This window comes from Somniosus microcephalus, chromosome 18 (assembly GCF_052327205.1).
Source record: "Somniosus microcephalus isolate GS21.2 chromosome 18, FLI_Smic_1.0, whole genome shotgun sequence".
NCBI lineage: Eukaryota > Metazoa > Chordata > Chondrichthyes > Squaliformes > Somniosidae > Somniosus > Somniosus microcephalus.
This window is the reverse complement of record NC_141004.1, coordinates 64945455-64958530: the sequence shown is the minus strand read 5'-3', so window position 1 is coordinate 64958530 and position 13076 is coordinate 64945455. Positions and strand designations below refer to the sequence as shown.

The following is a 13076-nucleotide window of genomic DNA, read 5'->3' as shown; positions in this document are numbered from 1 at the left end:
TCCTCAGTGGAGTGTGATCCTGGTCCTGATCCTCAGTGGAGTGTGATCCTGGTCCTGATCCTGAGTGGAGTGTGATCCTGGTCCTGATCCTCAGTGGAGTGTGATCCTGGTTCTGATCCTCAGTGGAGTGTAATCCTGGTTCTGATTCTCAGTGGACTGTGCTCCTGGTTCTATTCTCAGTGGAGTGTGATCCTGGTTCTGATTCGTTGGAGTGTGATCCTGCTTCTGATCTTCAGTGGCGTGTGATCCTGGTTCTGATTCTCAGTGGACTGTGATGCTGGTTCTGATTCTCGGCGCAGTGATCCTGGTTCTGATTCTCAGTGGACTGTGATCTTGGTTCTGATACTCAGTGGAGTGTGATCCTGGTTCTGATGCTCAGTGGAGTGTGATCCTGGTTCTGATCCTCAGTGGAGTGTGATCCTGGTTCTGATCCTCAGTGGAGTGTGATCCTGGTTCTGATTCCCAGTGGAGTGTGATCCTGGTCCTGATCCTCAGTGGAGTGTGATCCTGGTTCAGATCCTCAGTGGAGTGTGATCCTGGTTCAGATCCTCAGTGGAGTGTGATCCTGGTTCTGATCCTCAGTGGAGTGTGATCCTGGTTCTGATCCTCAGTGGAGTGTGATCCTGGTTCTGATCCTCAGTGGAGTGTGATCCTGGTTCTGAGCCTCAGTGGAGTGTAATCCTGGTTCTGATTCTCAGTGGAGTGTGCTCCTGGTTCTGATCCTCAGTGGAGTGTGATCCTGGTTCTGATCCTCAGTGGAGTGTAATCCTGGTTCTGATTCTCAGTGGAGTGTGCTCCTGGTTCTGATCCTCAGTGGAGTGTGATCCTGGTTCTGATCCTCAGTGGAGTGTGACCTTTTTTCTGATTCTCAGTGGGGTGTGATCCTCGTTCTGATTCTCAGTGGAGTGTGATCCTGGTTCTGATTCTCAGTGGAGTGTGATCCTGCTTCTGATTCTCAGTGGACTGTGAACCTGGTTCTCATTCTCAGTGCACTGTGGTGCTGGTTCTTATTCTCGGCGCAGTAATCCTGGTTCTGATTCTCAGTGGACTGTGATCCTGGTTCTGATTCTCCAGTGGATTATGATCCTGGTTCTGATTCTCAGTGGAGTGTCATTCTGGTTCTGATTCTCAGTGGAGTGTTATCCTGGTTCTGATCCTCAGTGGAGTTTGATCATCGTTCTGATTCTCAGTCGAGTGTGATCCTGGTTCTGATTCTCAGTGGAGTGGGATCCTGGTTCTGATTCTCAGTGGAGTGGGATCCTGGTTCTGATTCTCAGTGCAGTGTGATTCTGGTTCGGATCCTCAATGGAGTGTGATTCAGGTTCTGATTCGCTGGAGTGTGATCCTGGTTCTGAGCCTCAGTTGAGTGTGATCCTGGTTCTGATCCTCAGTGGAGTGGGATCCTGGTTTTGTTCCTCAGTGGAGTGTGATCCTGGTTCTGATTCTCAGTGGATTATGATCCTGGTTCTGATCCTCAGTAGACTGTGATCTTGGTTCTGATTCTCCGTGGAGTGTGATCCTGGTTTTGATTCTCAGTGGGCTATGATCCTGGTTCGGTTCCTCAGTGGCGTGTGATCCTGGTACAGATTCTCAATGGCGTGTGATCCTGGTTCTGATCCTCAGTGGAGTGTGATCCTGGTTCTGAGCCTCAGTGGAGTGTGATCCTGGTTCTGAGCCTCAGTGGAGTGTGATCCTGGTTCTGATTCTCAGTGGAGTGGGATCCTGGTTCTAGTTCTCAGTGGAGAGCGATCCTGGCTCTGATCCTCAGTCGACTGTGATCGTGGTTCTGATTCTCAGTGGAGAGTGATCCTAGTTCTGATTCTCAGTGGAGTGTGATCCTGGTACTGATTCTCAGTGGGGTGTGATCCTGGTTCTGATTCTCAGTGGATTGTGATTCTGGTTCTGATTCTCAGTGGAGTGTGATCCTGGTTTGGTTCTTCAGTGGAGTGTGATCCTGGTTCTGACCCTCAGTGGAGTGTGATTCTGGTTATGATTCTCCGTGGAGTGTGACACTGGTTCTGTTTCTCAGAGGAATGTGATACGTGTTCGATCCTCAGTGCAGTGTGATCCTGGTTCTGTTCCACAGTGCAGTGTGATCCTTGTTCTGATGCTCAGTGGAGTGTGACCCTGGTTCTGATTCTGGGTGGAGAGTGATCCTGAATCTGATTCTCAGTGGACTGTGATCTTGGTTGTGATTCTCTGTGGATTGTGATCTTGGTTCTGATTAGCAGTGGATTGTGAACTTGGTTCTGATTAGCAGTGCAGTGTGATCCTGGTTCTGAATCTCAGTGCAGTGTGATCCTGGTTCTGGTTCTGAGTGGAGTGTGATCTTGATTATTATTCTCAGTGGAGAGTAATCCTGGTTCTGATTCTCAGTGGACTGTGATCCTGGTTCTGATTCTCAGTGGACTGTGATCCTGGTTCTGATTCTCCGGAATGTGAACCTGGTCCTGGTTCTCAGTGGACTGTGATCCTGGTTCTGGTTCTCAGTGGATTGTGTTCCTGGTTCTGATTCTCAGTGGAGTGTAATCCTCATTCTGATCCTCAGTAGACTGTGATCTTGGTTCTGATTAGCAGTGGAGTGTGATCCTGGTTCTGGTTCTCAGTGGAGTGTGATCCTGGTTCTGATTCTCGGTGGACTGTGATACGTGTTCGATCCTCAGTGGAGTGTGATCCTGGTTCTGATCCTCAGTGGAGTGTGATCCTCATTCTGATCCTCAGTGGAGTGTGATCTTGGTTGTGATTCTCTGTGGATTGTGATGTTGTTTCTGGTTCTCAGTGGAGTGTGATCCTGGTTCTGATTCTCCAGTGGATTATGATCATAGTTCTGATTTTCAGTGGACTGTGATCCTGGTTCTGATCCTCAGTGGAGTGTGATCCTGGTTCTGATTCTCAGTGGACTGTGATCCTGGTTCTAATTCTCAGTGGATTGTGTTCCTGGCTCTGATCCTCAGTAGACTGTGATCTTGGTTCTGATTCTCCGTGGAGTGTGATCCTGGTTTTGATTCTCAGTGGGCTATGATCCTGGTTCAGTTCCTCAGTGGCCTGTGATCCTGGTTCTGATTCCCAGTGGAGTGTGCTCCTGGTTTTGATTCTCAGTGGAGTATGATGTTGCTTTTCACTCTCAGTGGAGTGTGATCCTGGTTCTGATTCTCAGTGGACTGTGATAAATGTTCGATCCTCAGTGGAGTGTGATCCTGGTTCTGATCCTCAGTGGACTGTGATCCTGGTTCTGATTCTCAGTGGATTATGATCCTGGATCTGATCCTCAGTAGACTGTGATCCTGTTCTGATTCTCAGTGGAGTGTGATATTGGTTCTGATTAGCAGTGGAGTGTGATCCTGGTTCTGGTTCTCAGTGGACTGTGATCCTGGTTCTGGTTCTCAGTGGACTCTGATCTTGGATCTGATTCTCAGTGGACTGTGATGCTGGTTCTTATTCTCGGCGCAGTGCTCCTGGTTCTGATTCTCAGTGGACTGTGATCCTGGTTCTGATTCTCCAGTGGATTATCATCCTGGTTCTGATTTTCAGTGGAGTGGGATCCTGGTTCTGATCCTCAGTGGAGTGTGATCTTGGTTCTGATTCTCAGTGGAGTGTGATCCTGGTTCTGATCCTCAGTGGAGTGCGATCCAGGTTCTGATTCGCAGTCGAGTATAATCCTGGTTCTGATTCTCGACGCAGTGATCCTGGTTCTGATTCTCAGTGGACAGTGTTGCTGGTTCTGATTCTCGGCGCAGTGATCCTGGTTCTGATGCTCTGTGGATTATGATACTGGTTCTGATCCTCAGTAGACTGTGATTCTGGTTCAGTTCCTCAGTGGAGTGGGATCCTGGTTCTGATTCCCAGTGGAGTGTGCTCCTGGTTTTGATTCTCAGTGGAGTATGATGTTGCTTTTCACTCTCAGTGGAGTGAGATCCTGGTTCTGATTCTCAGTGGACTGTGCTCCTGGTTCTATTCTCAGTGGAGTGTGACCCTGGTTCTGATTCGTTGGAGTCTGATCCTGGCTCTGATCTTAAGTGGCGTGTGATCTTGGTTCTGATTCTCAGTGGAGTGTGATCCTGGTTCTGATCCTCAGTGGAGTGTGATCCTGGTTCTGAGCATCAGTTGAGTGTGATTCTGGTTCTGATCCTCGGTGGAGTATAATCCTGGTTCTGATTCTCGGCGCAGTGATCCTGGTTCTGATTCTCAGTGGACAGTGTTGCTGGTTCTGATTCTCGGCGCAGTGATCCTGGTTCTGATTCTCAGTGGAGTGTGATTCAGGCTCTGATTTGCTGGAGTGTGATCCTGGTTCTGATTCTCGGCGCAGTGATCCTGCTTCTGATTCTCAGTGGACTGTGATCCTGGTTCTAATTCTCAGTGGATTGTGTTCCTGGCTCTGATCCTCAGTGGATTATGACCCTAGTTCTGATCCTCAGTAGACTGTGATCTTGGTTCTGATTCTCAGTGGAGTGTGATCCTGGTTCTGATTCCCAGTGGAGTGTGCTCCGGTTTTGATTCTCAGTGGAGTATGATGTTGCTTTTCACTCTCAGTGGAGTGTGATCCTGGTCCTGTTCCTCAGTGGAGTGTGATCCTGGTCCTGATCCTCAGTGGAGTGTGATCCTGGTACAGATTCTCAGTGGTGTGTGATCCTGGTTCTGATACTCAGTGGAGTGTGATCCTGGTTCTGATTCTCAGTGGAGTGTGATCCTGGTTCTGATTCTCAGTGGAGTGGGATCCTGGTTCTGATTCTCAGTGGAGTGTGATCCTGGTTCTGATTCTCAGTGGAGTGTGATCCTAGTTCTGATCCTCAGTGGAGTGCTTTCCTGGTTCTGATCCTCAGTGGAGTGTGATCCTGGTTCTGATTCCCAGTGGAGTGTGATCCAGGTTCTGATTCTCAGTGGAGTGTGACCCTGGTCCTGATCCTCAGTGGAGTGTGACCCTGGTTCAGATTCTCAGTGGAGTATGATGTTGCTTTTCACACTCAGTTGAGTGTGATTCTGGTTCTGATCCTCAGTGGAGTGTGATCCTGGTTCTGATTCTCAGTGGAGTGTGATCCTGGTTCTGATTCTCAGTGGAGTGTGATCCTGGTTCTGATTCTTAGTGGAGTGTGATCCTGGTTCTGATTCTCAGTGGAATGTGATCCTGATTCTTATTCTCAGTGGATTGTGATCTTGTTTCTGGTTCTCAGTGGAGTGTGATCCTGGTTCTGATTTTCAGTGGATTGTGATCCTGGTTCTGATCCTCAGTGGCGTGTGATCCTGGTTCTGATCCTCAGTGGATAGTAATCCTGCTTCTGATTCTCATTGGAGAGTGATCCTGGTTCTGATCCTCAGTGGATTATGATCCTGGTTCTGATCCTCAGTAGACTGTGACCTTGGTTCTGATTCTCAGTGGAGAGTGATCCTGGTACTGATTCACTGTGGATTGTGATCTTGGTTCTGATTCTCAGTGGAGTGTGATCCTGGTTCTGATTCTCAGTGGAGTGTGATACTGGTTCTGATTCTCAGTGGAGTGTGATCTTGGTTCTGATTCTCGGTGGAGTGTGATCCTGGTTCTAATTCTCAGTGGAGTGTGTTCCTGGTTCTGATTCTCGGTGGAGTGTGATCCTGGATCTGATTCTCGGTGGAGTGTGATCCTGGTTCTGATTCTCGGTGGAGTGTGATCCTGGTTCTGATTCTCAGTGGACTGTGATCCTGGTTCTGATTCTCGTTGCAGTGTAATCTTTGTTCTGATTCTCGTTGCAGTGTGATCTTGGTTCTGATTCTCAGTGGAGTGTGATCCTGGTTCTGATTCTCAGTGGAGTGCGATCCTGGTTCTGATTCTCAGTGGAGTGTGATCCTGGTTCTGATTCTCGGTGGAGTGTGATCCTGGTTCTGATTCTCGGTGGAGTGTGATCCTGGTTCTGATTCTCGGTGGAGTGTGATCCTGGTTCTGATTCTCGGTGGAGTGTGATCCTGGTTCTGATTCTCGGTGGAGTGTGATCCTGGTTCTGATTCTCGGTGGAGTGTGATCCTAGTTCTGATTCTCAGCTGAGTGTGTATCAAGTAATATATACTATATAATATTTTTGGAAAAATGTACTATGTTACGAAAGAATTCTGGCCTTGTTGAGCTAAGATAGTGGTTGACCCTGAAGAGTGCCTTATAAGGAACTCTACCTTATAAATTCTTTAAATCTTGACAAACTGGGTTTGGAAATTTCGAAACCTAACTATGAAATAGCTATGAAAGAACTCTGGCTATTGAAACAGGACAAGTTGTTGACCCTGAATAAATAACAATATTGAAACTGAAGAATGGGTGGCTCCGACTGGCTGGCCTTTTGGGAACAGAACAATGGTCAACCCTGGATAAGTGATCTAAATTAAACCTCTTAAAGATGGCACATACAATAAGGAACATCTGCCTTCGTAAAGATGAAGCATTAAATAAGGGACATCTGCCTTCACACCTATGTGTTAAAAACTCCCAATAACTATTGCCGATGTAGCAGTAAGAATTGCAAGAGGTCAGCAGAAAGATAAATAGTGATAATTAACTTCGATCAGCAGAAACCTTATGGGATACAACTGAAGAAGGGTATCAATATTGAAGTCTCAAATGGGATATCAGACTCGCTTTAATCGGGCAAAATGATTCTCGACAACAGCGGCGGCTCTGTGGTCTTTCAATCTTCGTACGTCGGGGATCGAAGGTAATTTGATTTTGATGGATATCCTGTATAGAAAATTTTAAGAACTGTAATACTGTAGCGAAGTTAAGATTTAAAAGTAAAATTCTCTATTAAAAAGATTGTATTTTTTTCTCTTTTTGGAACTGTTAACATTGCAATTGACTGATTTACCAACTGTAAATTGCATGTCGGTTCTTTTAATAAATCTCTATATATTTTTAGAATTGTCTCTCATAAGACTTCTGTATCAATAACTCGCGAACCCAATCTCTGTGCACTCTTTGGTGGAGAGGTCATTTCTGAAGGAGATCTCCAGACTCTCATAATATCCGGGACGTTACAGTCTGGCTAAACTTATTAAAAGTGCTATCTGGAGGACGGTAACATTCTCGGGTTGTTTCTTTCCTTTAGGGAGAGATAGCCCGGACCTTTAGACCCAGTTAAGCATCTTTAGGATTCGGCTACCTCAACCTTTAGTTGAAGGTGAACATCTGAGAAATATGCCTGATCCGGGATAGGACTGGTAAATACCCTTTCAGTTGGTGACCAATGTGTGTGTTAATGAGTTGATACAGAACCCTATACTTATATTTTATATCTATATCCATCTCATAGATTGTTAAGTATAGAAGGGGTGTTTTACAGACAGTGGTACCAAGACCCAGATATAAGTCTCTAGACATGACAAGTCCCTGATCAGGCCTGGTAGAACTTAAATCAGAATTCTCTCAATATACCATTGAGGTCTAGAAATTTCTTATAACGTTCATATTAAATCCTAACCGAGGTTAGGTCCTGACAAAATGACAAACCCTGTCGGAAATGGTCAAGTCTTTTTATTAGGAACCCTTGGCCATAAGACAGCGCAATATGCTGAAGCTGCAGCACCACGGTATGCTTTAGAGAAGGCAGACCCTATTAAACCCACATTAATTGGTACAGATAGTGACTATTGTAAAAGAGGATATAACCAAGATCTAATTATCTGGGAACAAACAAACTTTACCAATCATAAGGAGAAACCCATAAAACATAAGTCATTGTGGGAAGACATCCTCCGTTCGAGGATGGAGAAACAGAATTGTCAGGTGATTCACGTAACCGGGCATACCACTGGGACAGTACACTCAAAAGGCAACAGTCTTGCAGACGAACAAACAAAATGTTCGGTCTGCAGGACACCCCCTAAAAAGGGGCCTGCCAATATTAGTGTTATCACTAGGGCAGAACGGGCAGCTAACCAAGATGAGGAACTGATTCAGCTATTAGACCCAACAAAAGAGAATCCACCAGAATATCCATCGAAGTACTTTTACTTGGAAACCCCTACTGGTATTTTGCTAGTTAAGTTGCCCAAGGGAAACCGAGAAGTACCCCCGAGACACAAACGAGAACAGCTTGTAAAAGCTCACGAGGGCATAGGTCAAGCACATTGTGGTGCCAGAACAACATTCTGCAAATTGACTCCCTTATATTGGTGGCCAGGCATGCTTACGGCCTGAAAAACATACGTGGCAAATTGTGAGCCATGCAATTTAACCAATAAGTCTTCACTAATTAAGCCATCACCATTGGCTCCTGTGAAAGCTGTTGAACCAATTGGAAAATTCTTTATTGACTTCATTGGACCACTTCCCCCGTCTTTGGGATACAGACATGTTCTCATTTGTGTAGATGGATGCACTTCCTTCTGCTGGTTGGTCCCCACAAAAACTGCTTCGGAAAACGCACTCGCCAATGCTATTACTGACATCATTACCGTAGCTGGTGCACCCAAAATCTTACACTCCGATCAAGGCGGAGCCTTTGTCTCCAAGGTCTTAAAAGACTACTGTGAACAAAGGGGGATTGGGTTAGAGCACAGCACGCCACATCACCCGCAATCAGCGGGGCTGGCGGAATGTAAAAACCAGGAAGTAAAAAAGCTATTGGTCAAACTGTTGAGAATCAGGGGAAATAAGTGGACCACCATCATACCGGAAGTGCAGCTATCGCTTAATAATGTGCCCGCATCTGCATCAGGAACAGTGTCCCCTAAAACTCCATATTACCTAATGTATGGGGTTGAGATGCATACACCGCTTACCCATGGTTCTTTTATTGCCTCTACACTCTGATTCCTTGACCCGACAGCGACAGTTAGATTTATAAAAAAAACTAACAGATGAGATACATCAAATTGATCGGAGGATAAGGGAGACAAATAGGCAGAAAAAATTGGCAACCCCTAGCAGGAGAATGGTACAGGAAAAGAAGTTTGAGTAAAAACCTGGTTTAAGACCTAAGTGGAAAAAACCTGTTCAAATACGTTCCATTATTAACAAAAGAACTGTTGAAATACATATTAATCTGCCGAATTGCAAGCAAACTCTTAAAACTGTCTCCATAGACAATCTAAAAAGGTGTCCTGCGGGATACTGCAATGGAGGAACAATACAAGGGGCAGTCGCACGCTGTCTTCCAAGACCCAGCTTGGAGCACGACACAGGAAATGGATGCGATCGAACTACTGACGACGGTCAGCCAGACGGTGTCGCCGACTCCTCCACACGATGCTTGGCAACGCCTCAGATATTGGTTTTGCAAAAAGCCACAACACACCAAGTAAAGACCAACAAGTTACTTCAACGAAGGAGGAAAACACTGCGGATGGAGAAGGAATCAACTGAGTTTCTGGAAGGCAAGGCCTCTAAGAAAACAAGGAAAACCAAATTCTCCTGATGACAGAACTTATCTCTTTAATGGTTCATCATTGTTTCAGGAACAGTTTGATAATACTTCTCTCCCGATATACCAATCGGATGTGTATAGAGCAGTTGTACCTGTAAATTAATCTTTTACGGACTTTATAAAGTGATTCTTCCCGACATCACGAGAAACGTTCTGCATCAATGAACACCCGCTCGCTCCAATAGTCTTCCCTGCTACTAGCAGAATCTGTCCTCACGCTGGATCAATGGAACAGCGTGTCAAGCTTCAGCCAGCTCCATCAACATCTCCTTGACTCGCATGAATAACTCACCTCTCCGGAACGTACATCTGCCAATTGGACATTCTAATTACATGTTGTTTAGCTAATTGCATGACAATGTACCTATCATTCTATTAATTTCAGTCCAATTTAAAATAAGGCGAAGTATTGCCCTGGGATAACTTGACATGATTTGGCTCTTGTGAATCTTGTAAAATTAATGTACTATTGTAAACTTATTTGAAAAATTGACCAAACCCTGCCCTTGATGCTCGAGCTCGTTTTTTGGTCAAGAGGGGGGTGTGAAGGAATATACTATATAACATTTTTAGAAAAATATACTATATAGCCTTTTTAGAAAAATACACTATGTTATGAAAGAATTCTGGCCTTGTTGAGCTAAGATAGTTGTTGACCCTGAAGAGTACCTTATAAGGAACTTTACCGTATAAATTCTTTAAAACATGACACATTGGGTTTGGAAATTTAGAAACCTAACTATGAAATAGCTATGAAAGAACTCTGGCAATTGAAACAGGACAAGTTGTTGACCCTGAATAAATAACAATATTGAAACTGAAGAATGGGTGCATCCGACTGGCTGGCCTTTTGGGAACAAAACAATGGTCAACCCTGGATAAGTGATCTAAATTAAATCTCTTAAAGATGGCACATATGATAAGGAATATCTGCCCTCGTAAAGATGACGCATTAAATAAGGGACATCTGCCTTCACACCTGTATGTTAAAAACTCCCAATAACTATTGCCGATGTAGCAGTAAGAATTGCAAGAGGTCAGCAGAAAGATAAATAGTGATAATTAACTTCGATCAGCAGAAACCTTCTGGGATACAACTGAAGAACTGTATAAATATTGAAGTCTCAAATGGGATATCAGACTCGCTTTAATCGGGCAGAGTGATTCTCGACAACAGAGGCGGCTCTGTGGTCTTTCAATCTTCGTACCTCGGGATTGAAGGTAATTTAATATTGATGGATATCCTATATAGAAAATTTTAGGAACTGTAATACTGTAGCGAAGTTAAGATTTAAAAGTAAGATTCTCTATTAAAAAGATCGTATTTGTCTCTTTTTAGAACTGTTAACGTTGCGATTGACTGATTCACCAGCTGTAAATTGCAAGTCGGTTCGTTTAATAAATCTCTATATTTTTAGAATTGTCTCAAGTTTTCTGTATCAATACCTCGCAAACCCATACTATATAATGTGGATAAATGCGAGGTTATCCACTTTGGTGACAAAAACAGGATGGCAGAATATTATCTGAACGGCAATAGATTGGGAGAAGGGGAAGTGCAACGAGACCTGGGTGTCCTTGTGCACCAGTCGCTGAAGGTAAGCATGCAGGTGCAACAGGTGGTTAAGAAGACAAATGGTATGTTGGCCTTCGTAGCGAGAGGATTCGAGTACAGGAACAAGGATGTCTTGCTGCAGTTGTACAGGGCCTTGGTGAGACCACACCTTGAGTATCGTGTGCAGTTTTGGTCGCCTTACCTGAGGAAAGATGTTCTTGCCATGGAGGGAGTGCAGCGAAGATTCACCAGACTGATTCTCAGTGGAGTGTGATCCTGCTTCTGTGGTATATATCAACGATCTAGACTTGAATATAGGGGGTATGATTAAGAAGTTTGCAGATGATGCTAAAATCGGCTGTGTGGTTGATACTGAAGAAGGAAGCTGTTGACTGCAGGAAGATATCAATAAATTGGTCAGGTGGGCAGAACAGTGGCAACTGGAATTCAATCCGGAGAACTGTGAGGTAATGCATTTGGGGAGGGTCAACAAGGAAAGGGAATGCACATTAAATGGTAGGACACGGAGTAGTGTAGAGGAACAAAGGGACCTTGGAGTGTATGTCCACAGATCCCTGAAGGTAGCAGGCCAGGTAGATAAGGTGGTTAAGAAGGCATACGGAATGCTTGCCTTTATTAGCCATGGCTTAGAATACAAGAGCCAGGGGGGGGTTATGCTTCAACTGTATAAAACACTAGTTAGGCCTCAGCTAGAGTACTGCGTGCAGTTCTGGTCACCCCATTACAGGAAAGATGTGATTGCACTAGAGAGAGTACAGAGGAGATTTACAAGGATGTTGCTGGGAGTAGAGAATCTTAGCTATGGGGAAAGACTGGATAGGCTGGGTCTGTTTTCCTTGGAACAGAGGAGGCTGAGGGGAGACCTTATTGAGGTGTATAAAATGATGAGGGGCATAGATAAAGTGGATAGAAAGGACCTATTTCCTTTAGCAGAGGGGTCAAAAACCAGGGGGCACAGATTTAAAGTAATTGGGGGAAGGTTTAGAGGGGATTTGAGGGGAAATTTCTTCACCCAGAGGGTTGTGGGGGCCTGGAACTCACTGCCTGAAAGGGTGGTCGCGGCAGGAACCCTAACCACATTTAAAACGTACTTGGATGTGCACTTGGGATGCTCTAACCTGCAGGGCTACGGACCAAGAGCTGGGAAGTGGGATTAGGCTGGATAGCTCTTTGTTGGCTGGCATGGACACGATGGGCCGAAATGGCCTCCTTCCGTGCTGTAACTTTCTATGATTCTATGAGTTTCACCCCCAGCAGCTCGTTTTCTGGCTTGTTCCACAGTACTTTCCAAATTCCAATTTTTTTAAATTAGGCCTTTTTGGATTGGAAGCCAAATACTTCGGATAATCAAAAACCTGGAGAATTATTTGTATTCTATGGTAGTGATGGGGCCTCTGCCTGGTGTGGACACCCTCCCACACACTATGGCCAGATGGTGTTAGCCAGCTCTAAAGTAGAGGAGAGCCGGGAAGGGCTGTGACTCCTTGCCTGCTATTAATAAACAAAATTAAAGTTTTGCTAACGTGCTGCATCTGTTACATGGACAGACAAGATAAATAGCCATCCCAAACCACTGTTGAACGATAACGTTTGGAATTCCTGAAGTAAATTCCTGCTACCCCGCCACCCCCTCCATAACTGATCCATTCCATAGGCTACATGTGAGTCCAGTTGAGGTTGGACGTTCCAGGCATGCCTCGGTCGTTCGATCATGTCTTCCTGTCCCAGGAAAGGTCATTCCCAATTGGTCTAAAGTGATGTCATCCCGGTGGCCCAACAATTGGTTAAAATGTTTACGTGAGGGAGCGAAGATCAGTCCGGTGCTTTCTGTGAGCTAGTTCACGGGACACTCAGTCCAGTTCCCTGCTTATCCGCAGTCATCCTGTGCGTTTCCCCAACAACTGAGTAAAAAGGGTCGTAACTTTTTTTAAATCGGTGCAGTGGATCCATTTTTCTGTTGATGCCTTGCTCAGCAGTGGAGCCGTCGGGTCCTGTCCAGCACCAAGTTGAACAAGGCCAATATTTTTGCCTTTATCTTTGTTCGAACAAGTGTTTTGCTTCATTTTGGCGAAATTGTTACAAACGAATTAGTTCCTGCCAAGGAAGGTCGCGTAAAG

General features: G+C 45.1%; 1 protein-coding gene and 1 long non-coding RNA gene across 7 annotated transcripts in view; both read left to right on the top strand.

Moving 5' to 3' along the window:
• The window catches only part of LOC147105333 (transcriptional enhancer factor TEF-5-like), a 644902-nt gene that overhangs the window by 503895 nt on the left and 127931 nt on the right, over positions 1-13076 (top strand). The gene's annotated exons all lie outside the window — the stretch shown is intronic.
• Positions 5796-10803, top strand: LOC147105334 (uncharacterized). The gene is made up of 2 exons (XR_015081733.1): positions 5796-6674; positions 9043-10803. It is a non-coding gene; the product is annotated as an uncharacterized LOC147105334 (long non-coding RNA).